Source organism: Triticum dicoccoides, chromosome 7B (genome assembly GCF_002162155.2).
Source record: "Triticum dicoccoides isolate Atlit2015 ecotype Zavitan chromosome 7B, WEW_v2.0, whole genome shotgun sequence".
NCBI lineage: Eukaryota > Viridiplantae > Streptophyta > Magnoliopsida > Poales > Poaceae > Triticum > Triticum dicoccoides.
In genome coordinates, this window is record NC_041393.1 from 489,956,046 (window position 1) to 489,970,956 (window position 14,911).

Sequence of the window (14,911 nt, forward strand, 5' to 3'; positions counted from 1 at the left end):
GTAAGGCCGCCCGTATTAAGCAGCATCTTGGGCGCCATTAATGGAGAGGAAGGCGAGCGGCCATGGAAGTCAAAGGGATCGCTTCCCAGTGAGCATGCGCAGCGCACAACTCGCACGCTTCCTAGTGAGCTTGAGCATTGGAGGACAGCTTGCACGCCTCTCGATCAGCCTGCGCACCAGACTGCACTCGCACGCCTCCCGTTCTGTCAAGGTCAAGCAGCTATCCGCACGACACCTCCTATAGCCATTAAAACCAAGACACGTGGCGTCACGTGAATGGTTAACAGAATGCACACGGTTTGAATTATACAAACATTTGAGATATTAATGTGGCAGTTATTTTTTTCAAAATGCCTTTGTTGCTTGTTATTCGAGTGCGCCTTCTCTCAAAATGGACATGAAAAATACCACAACATGTCGGGTGCCATTCAATGATAGCATGCCAAGTTTCATGAATTTCAAACAAGTTTCGGACTTACTAGAATTTTTTAAAAAAGTATCTCAACGTTTTGCCCGCAATCAACGGTGCCATGTTGTTTGAAATTCATTCCCATTTCCTACATGGGACCTAAGCATGCACCCAAGGACACATATTTGATTTTTCAACCTATTTATATGCACTGGAGCATGTGCATGTAGTTCAAATTAGAATTATGCACATAAATGCATTGAAACCTCAGTTAATGCCTAAAAATGTCCAAACGAGACCCGAAAAGTCACAAAAATTGACACAACACTCCTGTTGTTCTATGTTTACACGAGAAACTTTTTGAAAGCAATAACAGGCAATGGATATCGTTTCGTCCCCAAAGGTGGGACGTTCCCTACTGAAACCATCATGCTTGTTGTGAGAAGCTCTGGTTTGTGAGAAGCATATACCCAAACCTACCACAAATGGGACAAAACATTTACAACGGCATGTTGATGCCGCTCCATGATAGCATGCCAAGTTTCATGAATTTCAGACGAGTTTTGGGTTTACTAGAATTTAAAAACAAGGCATCTCAATGTTTGCGGTCGAGTGATGGTGGCAGGGTGTTTGACATTCATCTCCATTTCTTGCATGGGACCTACGCATGCAACCCAGGATACAAATTTGAATTTTCAACCAATTTATATGCATTAGAGCATGTGCATGTAGTTCAAATTTGAACTATGCACATAAATGCATTGAAAACGCAATTAAAGCATAAAAATGTCCAAGCGAACCCCGAGAAATCCCAAAAATTGACACAACACTCCTGTTGTTCTATGTTGAAACTAGGAAAAAATTGAAATTGAGAAGAGGCAATGGATACCGTTTCGTCCAAAAAGATGAAATGTTCCCTACCGAAACCATCAGGCTTGTTGTGAGAAGCTCTGGTTTGTGAGAAGCATATCCCCAAACCTTCCCCAAATGGGACAAAAAATTTACCATGGCATGTTGATGCTGCTCCATGACAGCATGCCAAGTTTCATGAATTTCAGACAAGCTTTGGATTTACTAGAATTTAAAAACGAGGTATCTCAATGTTTGCGGCCGAGTGACGATGGCAGGGTGTTTGACATTCATTCCCATTTCTTGCACGGGACCTAAGCATGCAACCAAGGACACAAATTTGAATTTTCAACCAATTTATATGCATTAGAGCATGCGCATGTAGTTGAAATTTGAATTATGCACATAAATGCATTGAAAACTCAATTAATATATAAAAATGTCCAAACAAACCCCAAAAACTCCCAAAAATTGACACAACACTCATGTTGTTCTATGTTGACACTAGGAAAAAAATAAAATCAAGAAGATGCAATGGATATCATTTCGTCCAGAAAGGTGAAACGTTCCCTACCGAAACTATCAGGCTTGTTGTGAGAAGCTTTGGTTTGTGAGAAGCATATCCCCAAACCTGCCCCAAATGGGACAAAAAAATTACCACAACATGTTGATGCCGCTCAATGACAGCATGCCAAGTTTCATGAATTTTAGACGAGCTTTGGATTTACTAGAATTTATAAACCAGGTATCTCAATGTTTGTGATCGAGTGATGGTGGCAGGGTGTTTGTCATTCATTCACATTTCTTGCATGGGACCTAAGCATGCAACCAAGGACACATATTTGAATTTTCAACTAATTTATATGCATTAGAGCATGTGCCTGTAGTTCAAATTTGAATTATGCACATGAATGCATAGAAAACTTAGTTAATGTATAAAAATGTCCAAGGAACCCCAAAATATCCCAAAAATTGATACAACACTCCTGTTGTTCTATGATGACACTAGGATAAATTTTGAAATCGAGAAGAGGCAACGAATATCATTTCATCCAGAAAGGTGAAACGTTCCCTACCGAAACCATCACACTTGTTGTGAGAAGCTCTATTTTATGAGAAGCTTATACCCAAACCTGCCTCAAATGGGACAAAAAATTTACCACGACATGTTGATGCCGCTCCATTATAGCATGCCAAGTTTCATGAATTTCGGACGAATATTGGATTTACTAGAATTACAAAATCAAGTAAGTTGACGTTTGCCGGAGAGCCACGGTGTCGTGGTTTTCGAATTTCTTCCCCATTTCTTGCATGGGACATAAGCATAAACCCATGGACACATATATGATTTTACAACCCATGTTGGTGCACCAGAGCATGTGCATGTAGTTTAATTTTGAATTGCGCACCTGAAATGGCTAGAAAACCAATTTAATGTATAAAATGTTCAAATGAACCCCAACTAATTCTAGTTTTTTTACGACACACATATAGTTGCATGTTCACTATAGATAAAAGTAGCAATTCAAACACCATCCATTGCCGTTGTGACCCCATTATGTAATTCAAATCAAGATGAAAAATCAAGTAGATCCCACCCAGTTTATTATCACCAACCATGTGAGATGCAACACAAAATATCCTGGAGCACCGTCGGTGTATAGTACGCCTATGGCTTACGCGAGAAGGTGCGTCGGCTATAGTCCACAGTCGGCGTCTCAAGCACACTAGCTCGCTCCCCAAATATCATTTCACTGTTCAATAGTTGCCGGTGAAATATTGGCACATGGACCCGCGTCGTGACGGCAACTTCGGTGGTCCACTCTGACGAGAGCGAGGCCACAGCCACCATGCACATGCTAACAAGGTGCATGAGCGTAGCCACAATCTGCGACCGGGCGGCTAAGGCAGCCCAAATGGCTGATGTTGCTTCTCAGGTGGCGGCAACAACATCTGCCTCGGGGATAGCAACTGGCGAGAGCGGCACAACATCTGTTTGTTCCGTAGTGGCGGCCTTAGCCCTGATGGACGCCACCCACGACCATGTAAAGGCCACCCACGCCTAGCTCATGGTTGTCACCGCTCAAATCGAATGAAGCTTCTCTGAGAATAGTCAGCAACCGACGGCCGAAGAGTTGGCAATCGCCGAGAGCGTTCGAGTAGCCGTCCGTTCCTCCGCCGCATACCTTGTGACGACGGATCCCGTCCAAGCCCAGATCGCGGCCGCCCATATCTGACTCGTGGCGGCCTTTTCCACAGAGATGGCGGACGTGGATGGTGAGATGCTTGCCGAGTATGGTGAGATGGATGCCATGGAGCCCCTTCCCCAGGAGACCGTTGGGCGCGAGATGGACATGGAGGCGGCGGTGGAGATCGACGAGCACCGACCGTAGTAGTACTATTTGTTTTGTTTAATTAAGAGTGCCAGTCTTTAATTTGTTGGAGTAATGTTTTGGTCAACTAGCTCTATTTAATTGCTGAACTTGCTCGATTAAGAAGTGTGGGTGTGCTATAGTCTCCTTTGTGTACCCAAATTATGCAATGACGTGGATGACCACTATAACCAGGGAAATTCGAACCAAAATTTTTTACGTTTAAACTCGTCACACACGGGTTAAGCTATCTGAATCATTTGTGATGTTCACATATCATACACAATTCCGAATAAGGGACCGTGTGTGATGACACTTTGCACGCCAGCTTTTTCGTTGAAGCGATTCCAAATTTTCAGCTTCCGCGGAAATATCTACCTCCCCGCCCCCTCCCCCTTAGAAAAACCCACATTTCCCCTATTTCCGCCTTCCTTTCCAAGTTGAAACCTTCACTCCTTGCTTGCAGTGCCGCATCCTCGTTGGCGACCCTCCTTCACACTGCTCGGCCTCATATATCTAGGCAGGTAATCCAATCCCGACCCCCATACCCCTCCTCCTTCCACATCCCACATGCCCTGACCACTGGAACGAGCACGAAACCTTCCACCCAAATCACCAACCCCTCCACCAAATAAGCACCGCCCTAAGCCATGGTGCACGTAGTATAGACAGGATCTCAAGGAGCATTTGGCAGCGGAGAAGCAAATCGCGGCCGCACGAGTGGATGAGGTCATGATGGCTGCCATTCATGCCGACCCCCAAATCTTGGAGGAGCACCTTGCCATTTGTTAGCTACGCCGGTTAAGCATGCTCGGTTTACCCGTTGCATGTGCTGCTCCTTCCTTTCCTTCACAAATTCTAGTGCATTGTGCTATCTAATTTTACCATGCAATATGTTGCTCTAGTGTATATGTTCTATATGTTGTGCAGCGTGTTGCTCACTTATTAATTGTTTTGTTAATTAGTTGTGGTCTTCAGTTAACTACTTGGTTCAATTCTCCAAATGTGATGTTCAATTCTTCAGGCTGCAATTTTGTATTGTCTTCCATGTGAGAAATATATCAAATTTATCTTTACAAAATACATGAGAAACAAATACAATTTCTATATTCCCAAGTTTTTAAGCATTCTTGGTTTGGTTATACATTGTGCAATGTGGTGCTCAGTTAACATTTGGTTCATTTGTGTTGTGGTGTTTAGTTAACTATTTGGTTCAATTCTGCAATGCGATGTTCAATAGTTGTGGGTGCATTCTGTTATTGTATACCATGTGAGGAGTAAATTGAATTTGGTTGTGGTAAATACATGAGAAACAAATACAATTGCTATATTTCCAAGTTGTTAAGCATGCTTAGTTTGGTTAACTGTCTGATCTTCTATTAGGAGTATGTTATATTGTGCAATGTGGTGCTTAGTTAATGTTTGTTTCATTTGTTATGGTGTTTACTTAACTGCTTGGTTCAATTCTGTAATGCAATGTCCAATTGTCGTGGGTAGAATTTTGTTTTGTTGTGCATGTGAGGAATAAATCAAATTAGGCTGCACTTAATACATGATAAACATATACAAGTGTTATATTTCCTAGTTCTTAATAATGCTTGGTTTGGATAAATGGGTTTTCCATGTGGCTTGAATTAATCTGATGAATCTGCAATGTGCTTATTTTTCATGAACATATTTTATTGATAGCATGTGATCCCTTACTTAACATGATGACTAACTACCTTATATGTGTTGCAGGGAAACAATGGGAAGCACTGAGGTTTACAATCGAGGTTAGCACGTGCATGGTCCGTTGTCTAATAGCACATTATTGTGCAATTGTAGGAACCATTCTAATATTTAGGTTTCTAACAATTTGGTCTTGCACATGTAGGTCCTGCTGTTAGAGGTTTTGACCCACTGTTCAACCATTTTTGCATATGGGGAAATGAGTTTTCCATGAATATCAATCAAGTCAAGAAACTCAAAAAGATTGTTAGGATAAAGAAATTAGCGACAAAAAACTACAAGATCTTTGTCTGCACAATCAAGAAGACATCAGTTCACTACAAGATGGTAGGAACTATTATACCTTGCCTTTTTTTACTCCTTTGCCCCCTTTCCAATATAGAGAAGATATTTATGCACATCCTTGTTTTTAGGCCTTTCCAAAGCAGTTCACTGATGATTACCTCTCAAACCACCTCTATGGTCAGGAGGCGAGGAAGGTTTTCATACAACACCCACAGTTCAATATTGAAGTGTTCCTGAAGAGGATGAAGGACGGATGGTCAATCATCCACAGGCACTGGCCTAAAGTTGCAAAGACCTTCAACATGAATGAAATCTCAGTATTCGCATTCCGCTTCAACCGTTTTCCACATGAGATGCATATGTCTATGTACCATCTATGATGCTAATTTTGAAAGGTTCTACATGTTGCATGTGAAACTTGGTGCTAGTGCAGTTGTGCAATGGGGTACCTGAGTGCTGAAGCTATATCATGTTGTACTCTGATGTATTTCAATTGTGAAATCCTGCTTCCTTAATATGGAAATGAAATATATTATGTGCTTAATATGAATGTCAATTAGATTAATAAATGGATTATTAATAATAGGGCAATTAGCCTGCTAATGGTGAATTAGCGTGCTAACTGGGTTTTGCTATTGCAAACGGTTATTGAGAAAATACCGTGGGCAATGACCTCGGGCAACGCACACAGTTTCTAGGAATAAACCGTGTTGGATAAATGAACAATCACACACGACCTTCTCTTGAAAACTGTTTGCATTAGGCCACCTTGCACAAACGTTTACCACATAAAAACTATGTTTGATGGACATCCTTTGCCACATAGTTCCTTCTACACACCGTGTGTCATGGATTCAATAACGCAAATGGTAGAATTGTTAATATCGTGTGCAATGGCAATGCTATCATAAACGAATTAACGGGGACATTGTGTGATGTACCTGTGAACGGAAATGTTTTCCTTGGAGCGACTGTGTGGGATGTACATGCGAATGGAAACGTTTAGCGGGGACTAACTGTGTGGGATGTACTCGCGTCCGGAAACAATTTCGCCTGTATAATTGTATTTTTAGCTCTACTATATGTATTTCCTTATTTGAGCACTCGCCGGTCGCACACAACCTCATTTTGCCGAGCGTGTGTGCCAGGAGGGCATATCCCCGATGGTTTCTGGGTCGTGTGGGAAGGACGCCCCTATCGCCGTCACTCAATTGGCGACGGTTTTGAACGCCTTCGCGGAAAGGGATTAAAAACCATTTGTATAGCACCAACGTGTACCAATGTATCGGTATATCTACTTAATGAAACACAAGTCTGAAACATTTGAAAAGTTCAAAGAATTTCGGAGTGAAGTAGAGAATCATCGTAACAAGAAAATAAAGTTCATACGATCTGATCACGGAGACGAATATTTGAGTTACGAGTTTGTCCTTCATTTAAAACAATGTGGAATAGTTTCACAACTCACGCCACCTGGAACACCACAGCGTAATGGTGTGTCCGAACATCATAATCGTACTTTAGTAGATATGGTGCAATCTATGTTGTCTCTTACCGATTTACCACTATCGTTTTGGGGTTATGCATTAGAGATAGATGCGTTCATGTTAAATAGGGCACCGTCTAATCTGTTGAGATGATGTCGTATGAACTATGGTTTTGCAAGAAACCTAAGTTGTCGTTTCTTAAAGTTTGGGGTTGTGACACTTATGTCAAAAGGATTCAGCCTGATAAGCTCGAATCCAAATCGGAGAAGTGCGTCTTCGTAGGATACCCTAAGGAAACAATTGAGTACACCTTCTACCACAGATCCGAAGGCAAGATCTTTCTTGCCAAGGATGGAACATTTCTAGAGAAGGAGTTTCTCCCGAAAGAAGTGAGAGGGAGGAAAGTATAACTTGATGAGGTAATTGTACCTTCTCTCAATTTGGAAAGTAGCACATCAGAGAAATCTGTTCCCATGATGCCTACACCAACTAGAGAGGAAGCTAATGATGATGATCATGAAACTTTAGATCAAGTTACTACTGAACCTCGTAGGTCAACCAGAGTACGATCCGCACCATAGTGGTATGGTAATCCTATTCTGGAAGTCATGTTATTAGACCAAGGCGAAACAACGAATTATGAAGAAGCTATGATGAGCCCAGATTCCGACAGATGGCTTGAGGCCATGAAATATGAGATAGGATCCATGTATGAAACCAAACACTACAAAAAAATACACTTCTGTGATGATACGTGTTTGTCACTGTAGGTCGCATTTTTTTTCATGCATGTACATCCATGACGATTTTATGACACAATCAATATAGTCATACCTGTGCTGTCGTAGAAGTGTTCCATGACATTACCAAAATTACCATCACGGAAGTGTCCACTTCCATGACGATAAATCGCGTGTCACAGAAGTGCAATCATCAAGGGTGACCGACACGTGGCATCCACCGTAACGGAATGCCATTAAGCTATCGGGTCTGGTTTTGGATCCGATAACCCGTTAACAGCTCGGACCAATGGGGATTTTCCACGTGTAAAATCATCATTGGCCGCAGGAAACACGTGTTGCCTCACAGTTGGGACAGATGTCATCCACTCATTGGACATGTGGCGCCTATGATAGGTCGACACGTGGCCCGGCCCAACAGTGGCCAATTCCGGTGAAAAAGGCTGGCCCAGTAAAAATTAGCAGGCCGACCCATATAAGGCCTACTTGTGTCAGGTCCATTTAAGCCCATGACCCATACGAGATGTGCACCATTGCAGCATTGCAGCCCATCGTTAGTTCGAGCCCGTTAATAGCCCACTATATTTTTGGGCCCAATATCGGCCCGATGAGATTTCGGCCTGTTAACGGCCCATTCAATGGATGGGCCAATTTTCAGGATGTACATCTTTTGGCCTTTTAGTGACCCATTTAAATGTTGGGCTAATTTCCAGCCCGGTGTGTCTTTCAGCCTGTTGACAGCCCATAAATCAGATGGGCCATTTGTAGTCGGACCTGAGTTTCGGCCTTTTAGTGGCCCATTTAAGTGTTGGGCCAATTTTCGGCCCAGTGTCTCTTTCAGCCTATTGACGGCCCATACATCAGTTGGGCCATTTGTAGTCGGACCTGAGTTTTGGCCTTTAGCGACCCATTTAAGTGTTGGGCCAATTCCCGGCCCTGTGTGCCTTTCGACCTGTTAACGGACCATAAATGAGTTGGGCCATTTGTAGTCGGGCCTTAATTTTGGCCTTTTAACGGCCCATGCCCTTCATGGTCCAATACCAGACCGGTTTCTCTTTTGGCCTGCTAAAGGCCGACAACACAGTTGGGCCATTTACAATACGACCTGACTTTCGGCCTCTTAGCGGCCCATGCTCTTCATGGTCCAGTACAAGCCCACTGTCTCTTTCGGCCTGCTAAAAGCCTATAGTATAGTTGGGCCATATGTAGCCCAAACTTAGTTACGGCATGTTAACGGCCCGTGGAATCAATTGGGCCCACCTGTTTCCCACTTTGATGTCGGCCTGTTAACGACCCGGGAGGTAAGAGGGCCGACCATTAACTTTCGTGCTAGTAACAGACCATTAACTTAATGGGCCCACTAGAGTTCGTACATGTGTTTAGGCCAAATTAGATAATTTGAGCCCATTACGACGAGCAATTATGTAATTGACCAAAACCTATCAAGCAAAGGTACAACATACAGGGAATAACGTTGCACATCCAGCATATATTATAAGAAATTACATCCACTGGGCAATCAAACATTGATGCCAGTGCAAATAAATGAGCAGAACCTAACCATCTACAACGTCACAATCTGCAACCTCAGCACAGATGACACCCATAAGCATGTGGGCAAGTTCTTGCTGCTTTGCTACACCGTCTCTGAAAACATTGATCAGTTGTTGTGTCGCACGACTCTGCGACTCTGATTCATCCACCATTTCCATCATTTCTTCAGCCATTAATTGGTTCACAAACATACATTTATTCCGTTGCATTCGAGACAGAGGATACTGAACAGATTCAGATGGCGATTTTGGCAGGCTTGTATTATTGATAGTGGAGAGTGTGTCGACCACTGCATCATAACATAAATTAGTAGGGGAACCAAACAGATTAATCATGAGTTATTGTCATATTACCTGGCCTAGATTTATTGGAAAGAAACAATGGGGTTGCCTTGCTGTTTTTAGAGTTTGTCTTCTTATCTTCAGCAGCCTACACCAAATTAACACACTAGCATTGCTATCATTGGCCAAGTCAGATAATAGTAAAGCAACATTGACACAACGAACGTTTGGGAAAATAGCCTACACCAAATTAACACAATATGGCACAGCTATCATCAGCCAGGTAAGGTAATACGAAAGGAACATTGACACAATGAATGAATGGGCAACCAGAGAAGCACTACAATTCAATAATGTGCGTCATATGAGATAGTACACTCATGCAGCTCACTATGCAAAACTACCAGGCATTTTTCCTTACAAAAATCAACATTGGAGCCTTTAACATATTGCTACAACTAATTTTAGATCAGATAAATGTTAGATTCACACCGATTAACCAAATACATGCTGATGTAAAAATATAGTGATATACAACAAGTACTTACATCAGCATTGGAGCACAGAGAATTCCCGCCAGATATTTTCCTCGAATACAATCCCAATGGAGGAAGTCTTCTATCGTTTAAACTTATTTTATAAAAGAGAGATGGGTAATAAACCTGTAGAAAATATGATCAGAATGCTAGAAAATTTCATGATGCGAGGATACGCACACACTTCTTAGAATGGAGTTGACATTCTTTTGCTGGACTGGAGCAGACTAGTTCTTTGGCCACTGGAATCTGCTTATTATCAGTGGGACTTGGGTTTCTCTGTGCTGGTGCAGAATCTATGAAAAATGGAGTTGGTTTATTATCTCCTGGCGTTTGGATCTTTTGCAAAGATTTGGTTTGTAACCCTTCAGATTCCAACATAGCCGTGTTCCCCTTGCATCCCTTATATAGAAGAATGGTGCTTTAGTTATAAAACATGCTACATCAGATATGGAATAGGCACTAAAGAATAGAAAGGCATGACATATTGACATGTATTCCCTCCATCCGGAAATAAATGGATGGGTCTAGGCGTATTTCAGTTCTAGATACATCCAGTTTTATCCACTTCTGTGACATGTAATCCGGACGGAAGGAGTATGATGTAAGAGCTAGGGATACGACAGGACAACATAGTAAAAAAACATTGAAAACCCACTGCAGAACCAAAGTATTCAAACCCACTGATATGAGATAGTACACTCATGCAGCTCAGGATGCAAAACTACGATGCAGTTTTCCTTACAAAAATCAACATTATGGCCTTTAATCATACATTTTGCTACAACTAAATTTAGATCAGATAAACGTTGGATTCACGCCGATTAACAAAATACATGTTGATGTAAAAATATAGTGATATACAACAGGTACTTACATCTGCATTGGAGCATAGAGAATTCCTGCAAGAATCTTTCCTCACATACGATACCAGTGCAAAAATTCTTCTATGTGTTAAGCTTATTTTCTAAAAGAGAGATGGGTAAGAAACATGTAGAAAATACTATCAGCATGCTATAAAATTTCATGATGCAAGGATATGCACACGCTTCTTAGAATGGAGTTGACATATTTTTGCTGGACTGGAGCGGACTAGTTCTTTGGCCAGTGGAATCTGCTTATTATCAGCAGGAGTTGGGTTTCTCTGTGCTGGAGTAGTATCTATAAAAACTGGAGTTGGTTTATTATCTCCTGGTGTTTGGATCTTTTGCAAAGGCCTTGTTTGTAACCCTTCAGATTCTAACATAGTCGTCTTCCCCTTACATGCCTTGTATAGAAGAATGGTGCTTTAATTATAAAACATGCTACAACAGAGAGATGGAATAGGTACTGAATAATAGAAAGGCATGACATATTAACATGTATTCCCTCCATCCGGAAAAAATGATGGGTCTAGGCATGTTTCAGTTCCAGATACATCATTTTTATCCATTTCGGCAACATGTAATCCGTACGGAGGGAGTATGGTGTAAGAGCTAGGGATACGACAGGACAACACAGCGAAAAAACACTAGTTGGATGTAAAACTGTATGCTAGTGGAATACATACAGAAAAAACTAAGGCAACATACACGTGTATGATTGGGAAACTAAGATGGCATTTCAATAGAGCACTAGAACAACCCTTCAATGTAAAAAAACATGGTATGTCCAAATTAATTAAGCAGATGGCATTGCGATAGAGTAGAATGAAAGTACTTGAATTTGAAAACATGTTATCATGAATGGAATAGGTACTGAAAAACAGGAAGGCATGACATATTTACATGCATGATCAGCATGCTAAGTACATGGCATTGCAACAGAGTAGATACACTCCAGGACATTATATACATGTTGTACCCATATCACATGCCAAGTTAGAGAAAGGATCTTGTGGGGTGAAGAGGATTCATCATCTTTCTGCAAGTCTTCTCAAGAACTGCCTTTACATGTTCCATCATATTGGTATCATTGACATCAAGTTTATTGGCCTTTACATTGCTCCGTGAGGTTCTTGTGGATATATCAGTGTGTGCAATTATATCTGACATGCATGGAAGACAACTAGTAGTTAGATTTATGTAATGAGTGCATGTAGGAGATGACATAAATAGTAGGATTGGGGTTAACTAGCAGCAACAGGTCTCATAAACTAAATGGAGAACACAGATGAAAGCTACAGAATATGTATCATTTCTACTCGAGATTAACTAGATGGCACACAAAAATATTAAAGAACAACATAGGTAATACTAGAAGTGGTATAATACTATAATCACCAGCCTGTGGGATAGCATTGGCTGATGGATGATAACTATGGAACAACGTTACCTAAAGAACAAGTATCTTAGCTGAACTATGGAACAGCGTTAACTCCTGAACAAGACCCGTAAGAATTCAGCATGAATATACAGTGAAATGTGATAATCTATTTTCCATGCTTAGATGAATAACAAAGCCATAAATGTTGCACACAAGTAAGATGAGGGTACAACCTATCTGGCCGCCATCGATAGGAGTGAGCATCATGTGCTGACTTGTCGATGGCCCTGCAGTTGTTGTGGTTGTCCATGTTGGGCACGCGCATTCGATGCAGGGAACTGTTGAGTGGGGACTATAGCTCCCTTCTGGTGTATGCTTCCTTGTTGGAGCAGCTGCGGTGAGTCGGAAGACGGTGTGTCTAAAGATGCAGATAACGCATAATGTAAAGAACGACATATCTCTTTGATCTGAAGAAATACACTAAGAGATCAACAGCAAGGTACGGGAGTGGTCACACGTCTGTTGATTGAAGACTAAATTGGGGTCAAACGATTCTATTTTATTTTGGTACTGTCCGATCTACGTCGGATGGCTTGATGGCCGTCTTGTGCCTCCCGACTGACACTGTTGGGAATCTTCCCCGAAGAGCCAGCGAGCAACAGCAGAGCAGCCTGCCTCCGTCGTCCGTGGCCCTGGCCAAAACCCCACTCCCCGCCCCACCGCACTGCCATGGTTGCGCCGCCCCCGGGCCAATCCACAAAGACTCCCCGTCATCCAGATCCGGCGGCGGCGGTACCTTCAACCCACGCAACTCTAAGATAGCCATCTAAGCACTACTTCTGTGGTGAACTTGCGGCCCCGCACCCTTACGTTCGACACCAGCCAACTGGCAGCCTAGGAGCTCCGCCGCCTCGAGGGGTGCTGCTTCCCATTGGGAATCGATTGGCCCAGAAAAAAATTCAGACAACTAACGCCTAAATAAAGTGATTTGAGATGAGGGTGCGACCTATCTGGCGGCATGGTGAAGTAGGCAGGTCCAACTGCCGAGTCAGTGAGGCCAGCGAGGTTGAGGTGGCGACCGACGATAGGGAAACAACGATGTCGCGACGGTCGACGGCTACGGGGAAGCAGCGCCGGGACTCTGGATGGATCCGAAGTTGGAGCCACTCCAGCGCCGTGAACAATGGCGGAGGGTGAATTGGCTCCGGTATGGTTAATGCAGCCGTCATGGAGGCAACTCCAGTAGCACGGAGTAAGAGCACACGGCCCAGTGCATGACGTCAAATGGATAGCGTCTCCGGCATTAGGGAGGAGGGCGGCTGTGAAATTGGTGTGGTGGGGGCGCCATGGAGGAGGGGCTAAGGTTTCACGGCTCAGGAGAACGGAGCTTCCTGGGGAGAAGGTGATTTTGCACCCATGAGGTATGAATGGGGGGGGGGGAATTGGGAGGGGAGTGGAACCATGTCTTACGGATGCATTTGTCTGAAATGTGAGGGGGAGTTATAGTTCTACCCCTGCCTTTAGGTTTCTCAGCTTGGGTGTGTGTACTGAGGGTCGGGGATAGTCGAGTAACTTTGCTTCTCCCAAAATAGTGGGCGGGAGCGATTTCGGGCAAGGAGGGTGTGTTTTGAAATATAGTGGGCGCGAGCGATTTCGGGAGAGGAGAGCGTGTTTTGAAATAGTGGGCACGATCTATTTCAGGCGATGAGAGCGTGTTTTGCCGACCATGGTTTATGAATTATTCGGCACATGTCATTTCGGCCGAGGAGAAGGCGCGCTTGGATGAAGTTACGAACCTACCCTCGGTGTACAACGGGCCAATTGATGCGTGTCCCACATAGGACGGTAATTTCGCGTCTCCCATTTATTTGCTCGGGCGAATTCCACCGAGCGGAGGATGTTTAACAGTTCGTTCAAATTTTGGGAGAATAGCATCCACGTCTACCTTACCAAGTCGATTCAAATCAAATTTTGAAATATTAGCTTGCCACTTCTTTTTAGATGGAGAGATGATGCTCGGGAGTAATGTGTTTTTACATGCTCGTTGCTAGCGATTTACTATATGACAAATAGTTGACCCACTCAAAAACACGAATCAAACCCAAAATGAAATATCTAGATTCAATGAAATAGCTCATTCACTAGGTCAAAATAGTGAATTAAATCCAAAATTGAACACCTCAATCGAGTAGCATGTTGTATAGTATTATAGTACTCCATGAACATGTTGAAAGTCAAATTAATGAACTTGTTTGATATACACATATATCCGTTCATGTGTGGATTGCAGACAACATGTTCTCCAATTTAAATATTTGAATGCAAGTTTATATCGAAACATGGTTCATATCAGTCTTTGATGCATAAAACGCGACCTCCCCCTCTCCCGGACTCCTGTTCTCTCTCTCTCTCTCTCTCTCTCT